Here is a 14,010-nt window from a genome sequence, read left to right as displayed (position 1 = left end):
AACCAAACGCTAATTACAGCTAATTGATAGTAATGGCTATAGGGCATATATATCACAGATGTGGGTGGAATATGATAAATTCGCATTGCGATATCTGAATACGGGATGTAGTTGGCATCCCAATGTACAGGATGACAGCGGTCAGAAGACTGAGGCCAGACTACAAACACCCCTCAAAATTCGGTCGGCAGAATACCAACAGTCGACATCGCAAGGGTTAGGTTTAGGGTTCGGAGGGAGGGTTAGGGTTAGGCTGTGGGGATGTATAAAATATTGCATGCAGGTTCAAAGCTCTGTTCCTGTGAATCCTCTCAACGCAGTTCTCAAGGGATTTTTCGTGAAAAATACCCTGACACTGTGATAGCAAATGTGCCGTCGGACACTCCCCAAATTACCTCCCAGAAATGGCCATCGGAATTGTATGGATCTCCATGCAATCTGCGCAGTAACGGCCCGGACGCATGCCCAGAGGGAAAACATTGGACACTTGCCCACGACGGTTTCCCTGTGTCCACCTCTGAATCATTTACACAGTGAGGAAGATCAGAATCAGAGCCGGCCCTAGGCATAGGCAAACTAGGCAATTGCCTAGGGCATCTGGTATGCCTAGGGGCACAAGCAGCTTCTGCTGATTAAAATGATATGCGGCATGCCTATATTCTGAGTGTAGCATTTCGTATGCAGATACAGCCACAGTCGCACACAGTATATAGGCATGCCGCATATCATTTTAATCAGCAGAAGCTGCTTGTGCATCCTCACCACATAGCAATGCAAATAAGATGCATTTTCATAAAAAATAGGCACCCGACGTTAGCAGAGCTGCCGGTTGACTCACGCCAGGAACTACATGTGTCATTATGTGTATAAGGGCATTAATAATGTGTAACATATGTGTAAGGGGCACTATGTGTGTCATTGTGTGCATAAGGGCACTAATAATGTACGGCATATGTGTAAGGGACATTATGTGTGTCATTATGTGTATAAGGGCATTAACAATGTGTGGCATATGTGTAAGGGAAATTATGTGTATAAGGGCATTAATAAGGGTTGGCATAATGTGTAAGGTGCATTATGTTTATAAGGACATTAATAATGTGTGTCATATGTGTAAGGGGCATTACTGTGTGGTATTATGTGTATAAATGCATTACCAATGTGTGGCATTACCTGTATAAGGTGCTCTACTGTGTGGCGTAATGTATAGAAAGGGCACTACTGTGTGGTATAATGTGAATAAAGAGCAATATGGTGTGGTGTAATGTGAATAAGGAGCAATATGGTGTGGTGTAATGAAAATAAAGAGCAATATGGTGTGGTGTAATGTGAATAAGGAGTAATTCAGTATGATGTTATGTGAATGAGGGGCACTACTGTGAGGAGTAACATATATAAGGTAAAGTGGTACTACTGTGTGATGTAATGTGAATGAGGGACACTATCGTATGATAAATTGTGAATAAAGTTGCACTACTGTGAGGTCTAATTTGAATTGGGGGCAGGGCCGGTTCTTGGCCTTGTGGCGCCCCGGGCAAAGTAAAGGGGGTGTGGCTTCAAATGGGGGCGTGGTCAGTTAGGCCCTCATTTGTGCCCCCTGTAGCGCCGCTGAAAGAAAAAATAAAATAAAAAAAAAGTATACTTACTATCCCCGTTCCTGATCCAGACCGCTGCAGACCTCCTCCGCCGGCGCCGCTCTTCTCCTCTCCTCTCCTCGATCTATGGGAGAGACGTTATTACGTCTCTCCCATAGAACAGCATAGACACTAGAGGTCAATTATGACCCCTAGTGTCTGTGCCACTATGCTGTGCGGTGCGCGATGACATCATTGCGCACAGCAAAGGTCTTCTCCATTAAGGGAAACTAGACCGTAGCATCTAGTTTCCCTTCATGGAGAGGACCTTTGCTGTGCGGTGCGCGATGACGTCATCGCGCACCGCACAAGAAAGGTCCTCTCCTTGAAGGGAAACTAGACACTACGCGTCTGGTTCCCTTCAAAGCGGGGGGGCACTGCGGGGGGCACAGTGGCGGATCTTGCCATGGTGCTGCACCCTCCGGAAGGCGGCGCCCCGGGCAAAAGTCCTGCTTGCCCATGGCAAGTTCCGCCACTGATTGGGGGTACTATTGTGTGGCCATGCCCCTTGCCAGCAAAAACACATACCTTTTTGGGCTGTACGCCGAATGTGCACACTGTTCTTATTTAAATTACAGGGGGTAGGAAAACAAAAAAAAGGACTGCTATGGGTGGGGGGTGATGGTGCTGGGAAAGGGGTGCAGGGTCAGAGGCGGAACTAGCAGTGGTGCTAGGGGGCACCAGCCAAAATTTTGCCTAGGGCATCATATTGGCTAGGGCCGGCTCTGATCAGAATTCATAGAAAAGCTACGCAACACAACTTGCAATATACAACATTAGTATTCATGTTGCCTTCTTGTGATCTGCATGTCATAGTAACCAAAGAAACACATCTACATAAAGAATGCTTCTACCGCTGCATGCACCTGTTCATATAGACGCCAACAAAGAACTCCGTCACTTTCATTTATATAACAGGGTAAAAGAACAAAACTTCAGCCACTGTAACTCTTATAATTGCAACAAAACTATCACACATCAAAAAAACAAACAAAAATGTTTACTCTTATAAGACCTTCTCTTAATCAACCCCAAAATGGTCAACGTTACTTCCCTTGGTTTATCAATTGTTTCTGGTTTTCTCTGTAGTGCCCTCGAGTTTACGCTTTTCTTTTTATTGAATGTTCCCTCATTCTATACTAGTGCTATGGAATATGTTGGCACTTCATATATGTAACGTGCTTTGTGAAACAATTGTGCTCTAATTCCAAACCCCAGAACAACATGATTTATGCTCTGGGTTGGAACAGTTTGTTTTAACCTGGCACTAAAAGGTTTGAAGGACACGCCAAACATACTTATTCTTGTACAGAAATTAAAAATAGATAAGTGTACTACACCCTCTCCAGACTGTAGTACTGTGTAGAGTACACGTGGGCAGAAACCAGGCACAAATGAGCAAAGCATATACTAACAGTAACTGTCAGATGTCAGCATTAATGTTACTCGCGTTGATGAGGACAAGGACACTACATTTATTAGAATTGCAACCAAATGCCTGGAAAGATCATTAAAATAATAAGAATTTACTTACCGATAATTCTATTTCTCGTAGTCCGTAGTGGATGCTGGGGACTCCGTCAGGACCATGGGGATTAGCGGCTCCGCAGGAGACAGGGCACAAAAGTAAAAGCTTTAGGATCAGGTGGTGTGCACTGGCTCCTCCCCCTATGACCCTCCTCCAAGCCTCAGTTAGGATACTGTGCCCGGACGAGCGTACACAATAAGGAAGGATTTTGAATCCCGGGTAAGACTCATACCAGCCACACCAATCACACTGTACAACCTGTGATCTGAACCCAGTTAACAGCATGATAACAGCGGAGCATCTGAAAAGATGGCTCACAACAATAATAACCCGATTTTTGTAACAATAACTATGTACAAGTATTGCAGACAATCCGCACTTGGGATGGGCGCCCAGCATCCACTACGGACTACGAGAAATAGAATTATCGGTAAGTAAATTCTTATTTTCTCTGACGTCCTAAGTGGATGCTGGGGACTCCGTCAGGACCATGGGGATTATACCAAAGCTCCCAAACGGGCGGGAGAGTGCGGATGACTCTGCAGCACCGAATGAGAGAACTCCAGGTCCTCCTCAGTCAGGGTGTGCCCCTGACCAAGTATCAGCTCGGCAAAGTTGTAAAGCCGAGACCCCTCGGGCAGCCGCCCAAGATGAGCCCACCTTCCTTGTGGAATGGGCATTTACATATTTTGGCTGTGGCAGGCCTGCCACAGAATGTGCAAGCTGAATTGTACTACACATCCAACTAGCAATCGTCTGCTTAGAAGCAAGAGCACCCAGTTTGTTGGGTGCATACAGGATAACAGCAAGTCAGTTTTCCTGACTCCAGCCGTCCTGGAAACTATATTTTCAGGGCCCTGACAACATCTAGCAACTTGGAGTCCTCCAAGTCCCTAGTAGCCGCAGGTACCACAATAAGCTGGTTCGGGTGAAACACTGACACCACCTTAGGGAGAAACTGGGGATGAGTCCGCAGCTCTGCCCTGTCCGAATGGACAATCAGATATGGGCTTTTTTGAGACAAACGCCGCCAATTCTGACACTCGCCTGGCCGAGGCCAGGGCCAACAGCATGGTCACTTTCCCTGTGAGATATTTCAAATCCACAGATTTAAGCGGTTTAAACCAATGTGATTTTAGGAATCCAGAACTACGTTGAGATCCCACAGTGCCACTGGAGGCACAAAAGGGGGTTGTATATGCAGTACTTCCCTTGACAAACTTCTGGACTTCAGGAACTGAAGCCAATTCTTTCTGGAAGAAAATCGACAGGGCCGAAATTTGAACCTTAATGGACCCCAATTTGAGGCCCATAGACACTCCTGTTTGCAGGAAATGCAGGAAACGACCGAGTTGAAATTTCTTCATGGGGCCTTCCTGGCCTCACACCACGCAACATATTTTCGCCACATGTGGTGATAATGTTGTGCGGTCACCTCCTTCCTGGCTTTGACAAGGGTAGGAATGACCTCTTCCGGAATGCCTTTTTCCCTTAGGATCCGGCGTTCAACCGCCATGCCGTCAAACGCAGCCGCGGTAAGTCTTGGAACAGACATGGTACTTGCTGAAGCAAGTCCCTTCTTAGCGGCAGAGGCCATGAGTCCTCTGTGAGCATCTCTTGAAGTTCCGGGTACCAAGTCCTTCTTGGCCAATCCGGAGCCACGAGTATAGTTCTTACTCCTCTACGTCTTATAATTCTCAATACCTTGGGTATGAGAAGCAGAGGAGGGAAGACATACACCGACTGGTACACCCACGGTGTTACCAGAACGTCCACAGCTATTGCCTGAGGGTCTTTTGACCTGGCGCAATACTTGTCCAGTTTTTTGTTCAGGCGGGACGCCATCATGTCCACCTTTGGTCTTTTCCAACGGTTCACAATCATGTGGAAGACTTCCCGATGAAGTCCCCACTCACCCGGGTGGAGGTTGTGCCTGCTGAGGAAGTCTGCTTCCCAGTTGTCCACTCCCGGAATGAACACTGCTGACAGTGCTATCACATGATTTTCTGCCCAGCGAAGAATCCTTGCAGTTTCTGCCATTGCCCTCCTGCTTCTTGTGCCGCCCTGTCTGTTTACGTGGGCGACTGCCGTGATGTTGTCCCACTGGATCAATACCGGCTGACCTTGAAGCAGAGGTCTTGCTAAGCTTAGAGCATTGTAAATTGCCCTTAGCTCCAGTATATTTATGTGGAGAAAAATCTCCAGACTTGATCACACTCCCTGGAAATTTTTTCCCTGTGTGACTGCTCCCCAGCCTCTCAGGCTGGCCTCCGTGGTCACCAGCATCCAATCCTGAATGCCGAATCTGCAGCCCTCTAGAAGATGAGCACTCTGTAACCACCACAGGAGAGACACCCTTGTCCTTGGAGATAGGGTTATCCGCTGATGCATCTGAAAATGCGATCCGGACCATTTGTCCAGCAGATCCCACTGAAAAGTTCTTGCGTGGAATCTGCCGAATGGAATCGCTTCGTAATAAGCCACCATTTTTCCCAGGACTCTTGTGCAATGATGCACTGACACTTTTCCTGGTTTTAGGAGGTTCCTGACTAGCTCGGATAACTCCCTGGCTTTCTCCTCTGGGAGAAACACCTTTTTCTGGACTGTGTCCAGAACCATCCCTAGGAACAGCAGACGTGTCGTCGGAAACGACTGCGATTTTGGATATTTAGAATCCACCCGTGCTGTCGTAGAACTACTTGAGATAGTGCTACTCCGACTTCCAACTGTTCTCTGGACCTTGCCCTTATCAGGAGATCGTCCAAGTAAGGGATAATTAAGACGCCTTTTCTTTGAAGAAGAATCATCATTTCGGCCATTACTTTGGTAAAGACCCGGGGTGCCGTGGACAATCCAAACGGCAGCGTCTGAAACTGATAGTGACAGTTCCGTACCACGAACCTGTGGTACCCTTGGTGAGAAGGGCAATTTGGGACATGGAGGTAAGCATCCTTGATGTCCAGGGACACCATATAGTCCCCTTCTTCCTGGTTCGCTATCACTGCTCTGAGTGACTACATCTTGATTTGAACCTTTGTATGTAAGTGTTCAAAGATTTCCCATTTAGAATAGGTCTCACCGAGCCGTCTGGCTTCAGTACCACAATATAGTGTGGAATAATACCCCTTTCCTTGTTGTAGGAGGGGTACTTTGATTATCACCTGCTGGGAATACAGCTTGTGAATTGTTTCCAATACTGCCTCCCTGTCGGAGGAAGACGTTGGTAAAGCAGACATCAGGAGCCTGCGAGGGGGAGACGTCTCGAATCTCCAGTCTGTACCCCTGGGATACTACTTGTAGGATCCAGGGGTCCACTTGCGAGTGAGCCCACTACGCGCTGAAACTCTTGAGACGACCCCCCACCGCACTTGAGTCCGCTTGTACGGCCCCAGCGTCATGCTGAGGACTTGGCAGAAGCTGTGGAGGGCTTCTGTTCCTGGGAATGGGCTGCCTGCTGCAGTCTTCTTCCCTTTCCTCTATCCCTGGGCAGATATGACTGGCCTTTTGCCCGCTTGCCCTTATGGGGACGAAAGGACTGAGGCTGAAAAGACGGTGTCTTTTTCTGCTGAGATGTGATTTGGGGTAAAAAAGGTGGATTTTCCAGCTGTTGCCGAGGCCACCAGGTCCGATGGACCGACCCCAAATAACTCCTCCCCTTTATACGGCAATACTTCCATGTGCCGTTTGGAATCTGCATCACCTGACCACTGTCGTGTCCATAAACATCTTCTGGCAGATATGGACATCGCACTTACTCTTGATGCCAGAGTGCAAATATCCCTCTGTGCATCTCGCATATATAGAAATGCATCCTTTAAATGCTCTATAGTCAATAAAATACTGTCCCTGTCAAGGGTATCAATATTTTCAGTCAGGGAATCCGACCAAGCCACCCCAGCGCTGCACATCCAGGCTGAGGCGATCGCTGGTCGCAGTATAACACCAGTATGTGTGTATATACCTTTTTAGGATATTTTCCAGCCTCTCAGCTGGCTCCTTGAGGGCGGCCCTATCTGGAGACGGTACCGCCACTTGTTTTGATAAGCGTGTGAGCGCCTTATCCACCCTAAAGGGTGTTTCCCAACGCGCCCTAACTTCTGGCGGGAAAGGGTATACCGCCAATAATTTTCTCTCGGGGGAAACCCACGCATCATCACACACTTCATTTAATTTATCTGATTCAGGAAAAACTACAGGTAGTTTTTTCACACCCCACATAATACCCTTCTTGTGGTACTTGTAGTATCAGAAATATGTAACACCTCCTTCATTGCCCTTAACATGTAACGTGTGGCCCTAAAGGAAAATACGTTTGTTTCTTCACCGTCGACACTGGAGTCAGTGTCCGTGTCTGTGTCTGTGTCGACCGACTGAGGTAAATGAGCGTTTTACAGCCCCTGACGGTGTTTGAGACGCCTGGACAGGTACTAATTTGTTTGCCGGCCGTCTCATGTCGTCAACCGACCTTGCAGCGTGTTGACATTATCACGTAATTCCTTAAATAAGCCATCCATTCCGGTGTCGACTCCCTAGAGAGTGACATCACCATTTCAGGCAATTTCTCCGCCTCCTCACCAACATCGTCCTCATACATGTCGACACACACGTACCGACACACAGCACACACACAGGGAATGCTCTGATAGAGGTCAGGACCCCACTAGCCCTTTGGGGAGACAGAGGGAGAGTTTGCCAGCACACACCAAAAACGCTATAATTATACAGGGACAACCTTTATACAAGTGTTTTTCCCTTATAGCATTTTAATATATATATATATATATATATATATATATATATATATATATATATATATACATATCGCCAAATAAGTGCCCCCCCTCTCTGTTTTAACCCTGTTTCTGTAGTGCAGTGCAGGGGAGAGCCTGGGAGCCTTCCCACCAGCATTTCTGTGAGGGAAAATGGCGCTGTGTGCTGAGGAGAATAGGCCCCGCCCCCTTTTCGGCGGGCTTCTTCTCCCGTTTTTCTGAGACCTGGCAGGGGTTAAATACATCCATATAGCCCCCAGGGGCTATATGTGATGTATTTTTAGCCAGAATAAGGTACTATCATTGCTGCCCAGGGCGCCCCCCCCCAGCGCCCTGCACCCTCAGTGACCGCTGCTATGAAGTGTGCTGACAACAATGGCGCACAGCTGCAGTGCTGTGCGCTACCTTATGAAGACTGAAGAGTCTTCTGCCGCCGTTTCTGGACCTTCACTTTTCGGCATCTGCAAGGGGGGTCGGCGGCGCGGCTCCGGGACGAACCCCAGGGTGAGACCTGTGTTCCGACTCCCTCTGGAGCTAATGGTGTCCAGTAGCCTAAGAAGCCAATCCATCCTGCACGCAGGTGAGTTCACTTCTCTCCCCTAAGTCCCTCGTAGCAGTGAGCCTGTTGCCAGCAGGACTCACTGAAAATAAAAAACCTAACAAACTTTTACTCTAAGCAGCTCTTTAGGAGAGCCACCTAGATTGCACCCTTCTCGGCCGGGCACAAAAATCTAACTGAGGCTTGGAGGAGGGTCATAGGGGGAGGAGCCAGTGCACACCACCTGATCCTAAAGCTTTTACTTTTGTGCCCTGTCTCCTGCGGAGCCGCTAATCCCCATGGTCCTGACGGAGTCCCCAGCATCCACTTAGGACGTCAGAGAAAGAATGAATTGTTTCATATGGGCTTGTTGTCACTATTATGTTCTGAAATTTGAACGCATGTCCTATTTCTCTAGCATTAATGCACACTACCATTTGCTGTATTTGGTAAAAGCACATTAAAGACTGATTGTGGTTACATGATTAAAAATATGAAAATATTCTGTTGCTGTACTCTAGTTCCCATGTGCATATCTGGTCACGCATGTTGCATTGTTATGCCTCCAAAAAGACAGTATGGTCACATCAAAACAAGGGTAAGTCCACATTACATTGGGCCGCTCAGTGTCTGCTGGGGGTATATCGAGCACTTCTACAGTGCTAGGCTACCTCCAATGCTAGACCCGCCCTCTCACACCTGCCATTGGTAAGCAGTAGGAACAATAAGTACTGGATAGTCCTCTAGAATCAGCAATGAGATATGTATGTGACAGACAAAGTTATAGCCGTGGGATGCGGTCAAGATGCCGGCTGTTGAGGTTACGGCAGTTAAAATATCGATGCCAGAATCCCGACACCCTTTAGAATCCCACCACCGGTACTGACTGTAAGTATAGCCGGCTGGTTAGGTTTAGTGCCGGGAGAGAGAGGGTTAGATTTAGGCTGCATGGAGGTTAGGGTTCGACACCTCCCGGGGAGGGGAGGGGGGGGGGAAGGGGTATTGTCAGGCTGCGGGGGAGAGGGGGGTTAGGTTTAGGCATTACCGGGGGATGGTAAGGGTCAGGCACTAAGGGGGGAGGTTAAGCTACAGGAAGTAAGGGTTAGGGGGGTAGGGGAGAGGGGGAAACAGCCAACACTCGCCACTACCGGTCTGTCACTGTCTCAAGCATTGCAAGGAAAAAGCTATTAGGCAATACAAAGGATTTGAAAGTATTAAATCGAAGGCATTTATGAAATCTGACATACAGGATTTATAGTACTGTAAACCGGGTGTGGCATATTCTGTGATCACCCTCAGTAAAAACATAGACGCTCGCCATACTTCGGACAAGGTGGCTCCCTTTGCTTGCCACAGATTATTAATCCCAATCGCAGTCTACGTGAGGGCCGTCTCGAAGTGTGTTCGACTAGGGGCGACACATTTAGTGGGTGTACCTATTTTCCGACGCTGTATTCCATCCTCCAGTGTCTGATTTCCCACAAGGCAATGACAACCTAAGCTTGCTGCAGCATAGAATCCCCGTGTAAGCTGCATCATGGAGGTCATTCAGACCCGATCGCTCGCTGCAGTTTATCGCAGCGATCGGGTCGAAATTGCACTTGCGAAGGCCGTCGTATCCCTGCGCTCGCCACTGCCTGATTGACAGGCAGAGGCGGTCGCTGGGCGGGAGGGGGTGGCACAGCTGCTTTTGGCCACTGTTATGGGGGCGCGGTCCAGCCAACACAGGCGGGGCCAGACCGTGCGGGGGCGGGATGCAGCGGCTGCATGATGTCACACACAGCCGCTGCGGGCCGGGGAGCGACAAGTAGCTCCCAGCCAGCACGCTAAAGCTGCACTGGCCGGGAGCTACTCCTAAAGTGCAAAGGGATCGCCTCTGTGCGATGCTTTTGCACTTCTGTGGGGATTGGGGGGGGCACTGACATGCAGGGCGGGATAGCCTTGTGCTGGGCGTCCCCCCGCATGTCTATTGTCAACTCGGAATGACCCCCCCCATGCCTGCTGGCAGCTCTAAGCTATCACAGCGCTTAGTGTAGCCAGGGAGCCGAAGTCGTGACAGATACAGCCGCTGACACATGAACTCCCCATACCTGCAGGGAAACAGCAACTTACTGACTGCTGGCAGCTTTGGATACAGACGGGGATAAAGTGACACCAGGAAGCCGGGAATCAGACCGACACCCACAGCACCAGTTCCCCGTATCCGCAAGGCATTCCAAAAGTTCTTGCACAGGGTACTAGAAGGCCTGGAACCGGCCCTAGTCCACTTGGATAGTAAATCAAGCAAATGTTGCAAAAATAAAAATGTGTCGAAATTTTGTATCCGTTGACCATATGGTGTCGACCTATCATCCGGATACCCTGTAAATACTAACAGCCAATTATGCTTTTGTGCTCATTTAGGCTGACCATAATATCCCTTTAAACTGGGACACTAATGAATTACACAGGTTCTGTGGCTGGCTGGCTGACTTCAAGTCTGTATGTCACCTGGTTTTATTCAGCCCCAGAACCTGTGTAATTTATGAGTGCCTCAGTTTAAAGGGATATTATGGTCAGCCTAGCGCCACCTCATTTCCTAAGAAAGAGATACCAATTATGTTTGTCCTAGCTTACAGTGCATTGAATGTTTACCATAAATCTTATTGTAGGTCTATATACACAATCTACTTTAATATTTACCCATTGCGGGCATTCTAGTTTTGCCCTGTGGGAAGTGGAGAGCTGATAGTAACTGTACCAGCGATTCCCAGCCTCAGCCCTTAAGGCACACTAACAGTCCAGGTTTATGGATAGCCATGCTTGAGCACAGGTGGCTTAATTAGTACCTTAATTATTTTGATTTTACCGTCTGTGCTGAAGCATGAAAAGCCTTTAAACCTGGACTGTTAGTACAGTATGCCTTAAGGACTGACGGGGGGAAAACTGCACTATGCTGATCACTGACCGGGAGAGATAGAAGTTTAAACGCATCACAACCCAATAAACGAATAACATTCACATAAATATGTATAAAATTGGAGGTAGATTATTATAGGGTATAATTTCTAGCTAAAGCTCAACCGAATAACGCAGCAATATTGAATAATGATAATTTGACTGGATCCTTATTGCACAAGTTTGTAAATACAGTCGGATGAACCACAGATAACTGCACACAAAGGTCGGCAACAATCTTCCAAACACACCCCAGACACACTAGAAGTAATCCAGCCACTAAACCCAGGCACCAGACACCCGGATCTAGGCCTTTTTGGTCACTTATGTGGGTGGCTGAATTGGACTCTGATCCTGTTAGGACTTGTGCCAGAATCATACTGTGCACTCTTGTTATCTGAAATGTCTTAAACCAGAGAACAGTAGCTTCAGCTGCCCAGGAAACATTAATACAGTGTCAAAATTCTTCTTTTGTCAGGGTCTGAAAGTGTTTATCAATATATATTTCAAAATAAAAAGTGCAGTTTATGTAAAGTATTCCTTTAACTCTGCCATACAGGGAACCATAAAACAGGACAATAAAACCCTTACAGCCTATTACTCCTCACAGTAGTAGTGTGAATGCATCTCCTTTACTGTGAACTTCTCATCAAAACACACTTTCATACACTGGCATTATTTCATTATAAGCACACTGCGTATTAGACAATACTTATACTGTAAGTGTACTGCTCTCAAAGCATGAAATCCTTTTATATTTAACAACCTATAAAAATAAGTAGAACAATACTTCTATGAAAAGGTGATAGCCCTATCACATTTCATTCTAAAAAATCCCGGATGACTGCATAAGCCAGATGTCAGCAACTGGTGGTTCTTGTCTTGTGGAACTACAAGTCCCAGCATGATCCTTCAGTCCCACAACAGCTGAAATGTCACAGGCTGGCCACTTTGGTAGATACATAAAATAGAAGCCTTGAGGTGATCAGTAAACAATGTGGCTCATGTGACATTTGATCAGTTGCTTCCTGTGTTTTCTGCTAAGTGTAAAAATAGACACATTTCTAAAATAGAGGTGAAGGTGGGTGGCTGCTATAAGCAAGCCATACTACAATAATGGACTATCAGTCTGTAATACATAAAAGGAGTTGGGGTTTCAGGGCAAAGGGAACCCCGGGAAAAGACTCACCTGAACCAGCAGCTGTACGCCGGGAAAGTTGCAGGAGACTCACCTGGGTGGAGAGGGAAGTGAGTCACAGGGGGAGGGCCAGGAGGGGAGCAGGTAACCTGAGACAGGAGGCAATGTCATATAGACTCAACAAATACATTTGCCTTTCTGCTCACATGCAGTGCACAGCACGCATTTATTAAAAAGAAGAAAAAAAAACGAATATATATATATACACACAACGGGGGGTTAGCGACCACTGGTGTCTAAAATGATAAAAGCTCACACTATAGGTGAATAAGTAAAAATAAGATACAATTTATTCACAAATAATTTTAAAACAACAAATCTTTTTCTAAAAAATGGGATAAAAAGTATACACACAAAATATAATACCAGTGACTGCATACCAAGTTAAGAAATTATTTATTATTTATATATTTTAAACTGGTATTATATTTTGTGTGTATACTTTTTATCCCATTTTTTAGAAAAAGATTTGTTGTTTTAAAATTATTTGTGAATAAATTGTATCTTATTTTTACTTATTCACATATAGTGTGAGCTTTTATCATTTTAGACACCAGTGGTCGCTAACCCCCCCCCCCCCCTCCCCTTGTGTATTTAATTTTATGCTCCAGGGAACCGCCATCCCTGTTTGGGGGTAAGCAGGCACCAGAGGCGTAACTAGGGTTTTTGGAGCCCAGGGCAAGATCAATAATGGCGCCCCCCCCCCCTCAAAAAAAAAAAAACTACCAAAGGAAAGTAAGTGTGCACACCATTGGTGTCACTGTATATAAAGATGTCAGGGTATGTATGTTTAGATGTAGGTGCAGTGGTCGAAGAGTGATTTTTGAAGGGGGAATGAAAAAGTGAAGGTAGCAATTATGCGCGCGCCGAAGGCGCGCGCGCTCCTGAAAAGGGGGCGTGGCCACTCAAAAAAGGGGCGTGTCCTTCAGTGTAGTAGGACCCCTTATACTATCTAGTACTGTTGCCCCTTTCACATTACAGCACACGGTATGAGCCGAAATTCACATTATAGCACACGGTATGAGCCAAAATTCACATTATAGCACACGGTATGCGCCGAAATTCACATTATAGCACACGGTATGAGCCGAAATTTACATTATAGCACACGGTATGAGCCGAAATTAACATTATAGCACACGGTATGAGCCGAAATTCACATTATAGCACACGGTATGAGCCGAAATTCACATTATAGCACACGGTATGAGACAAAATTCAAATTATAGAGTGAGGGGAGCCTACCCCCTGAATTAACAAGGCCTGCAGAGTTTAGCAGCGGAAGGGTTGCAGCAGTTTCTCACCCCAAGCTGCGGCGCTTCTGCCACCTCCGACACTCCACATCTTCGGCGCCACCCGGGATGCAGAACACCGCACCGGGGATGCACCCTTTTAAGTGTGGTCTG

The 14,010-nt window shown here is 46.9% G+C and overlaps 1 protein-coding gene across 4 annotated transcripts in view; it reads right to left on the bottom strand.

Moving 5' to 3' along the window:
* The window catches only part of LOC134948915 (ligand of Numb protein X 2-like), a 136,211-nt gene extending 123,509 nt beyond the window's left edge, over nucleotides 1-12,702 (bottom strand). The window contains exon 1 of one of the 4 annotated variants that reach the window (XM_063937193.1): nucleotides 12,596-12,702. The gene's annotated coding sequence lies outside the window, so the exon portion shown is untranslated. The remainder of the gene's footprint in view (nucleotides 1-12,595) is intronic. The other 3 variants (XM_063937196.1, XM_063937195.1, XM_063937194.1) reach the window with 3 other exon arrangements.
* Between the last annotated feature and the right edge of the window lie 1,308 nt (nucleotides 12,703-14,010).

The sequence above is a fragment of the Pseudophryne corroboree genome, chromosome 8, assembly GCF_028390025.1.
Source record: "Pseudophryne corroboree isolate aPseCor3 chromosome 8, aPseCor3.hap2, whole genome shotgun sequence".
Taxonomy (NCBI): domain Eukaryota; kingdom Metazoa; phylum Chordata; class Amphibia; order Anura; family Myobatrachidae; genus Pseudophryne; species Pseudophryne corroboree.
The sequence above is the reverse complement of the archived record's forward strand: the minus strand, read 5'-3'. Positions and strand labels throughout refer to the sequence as shown.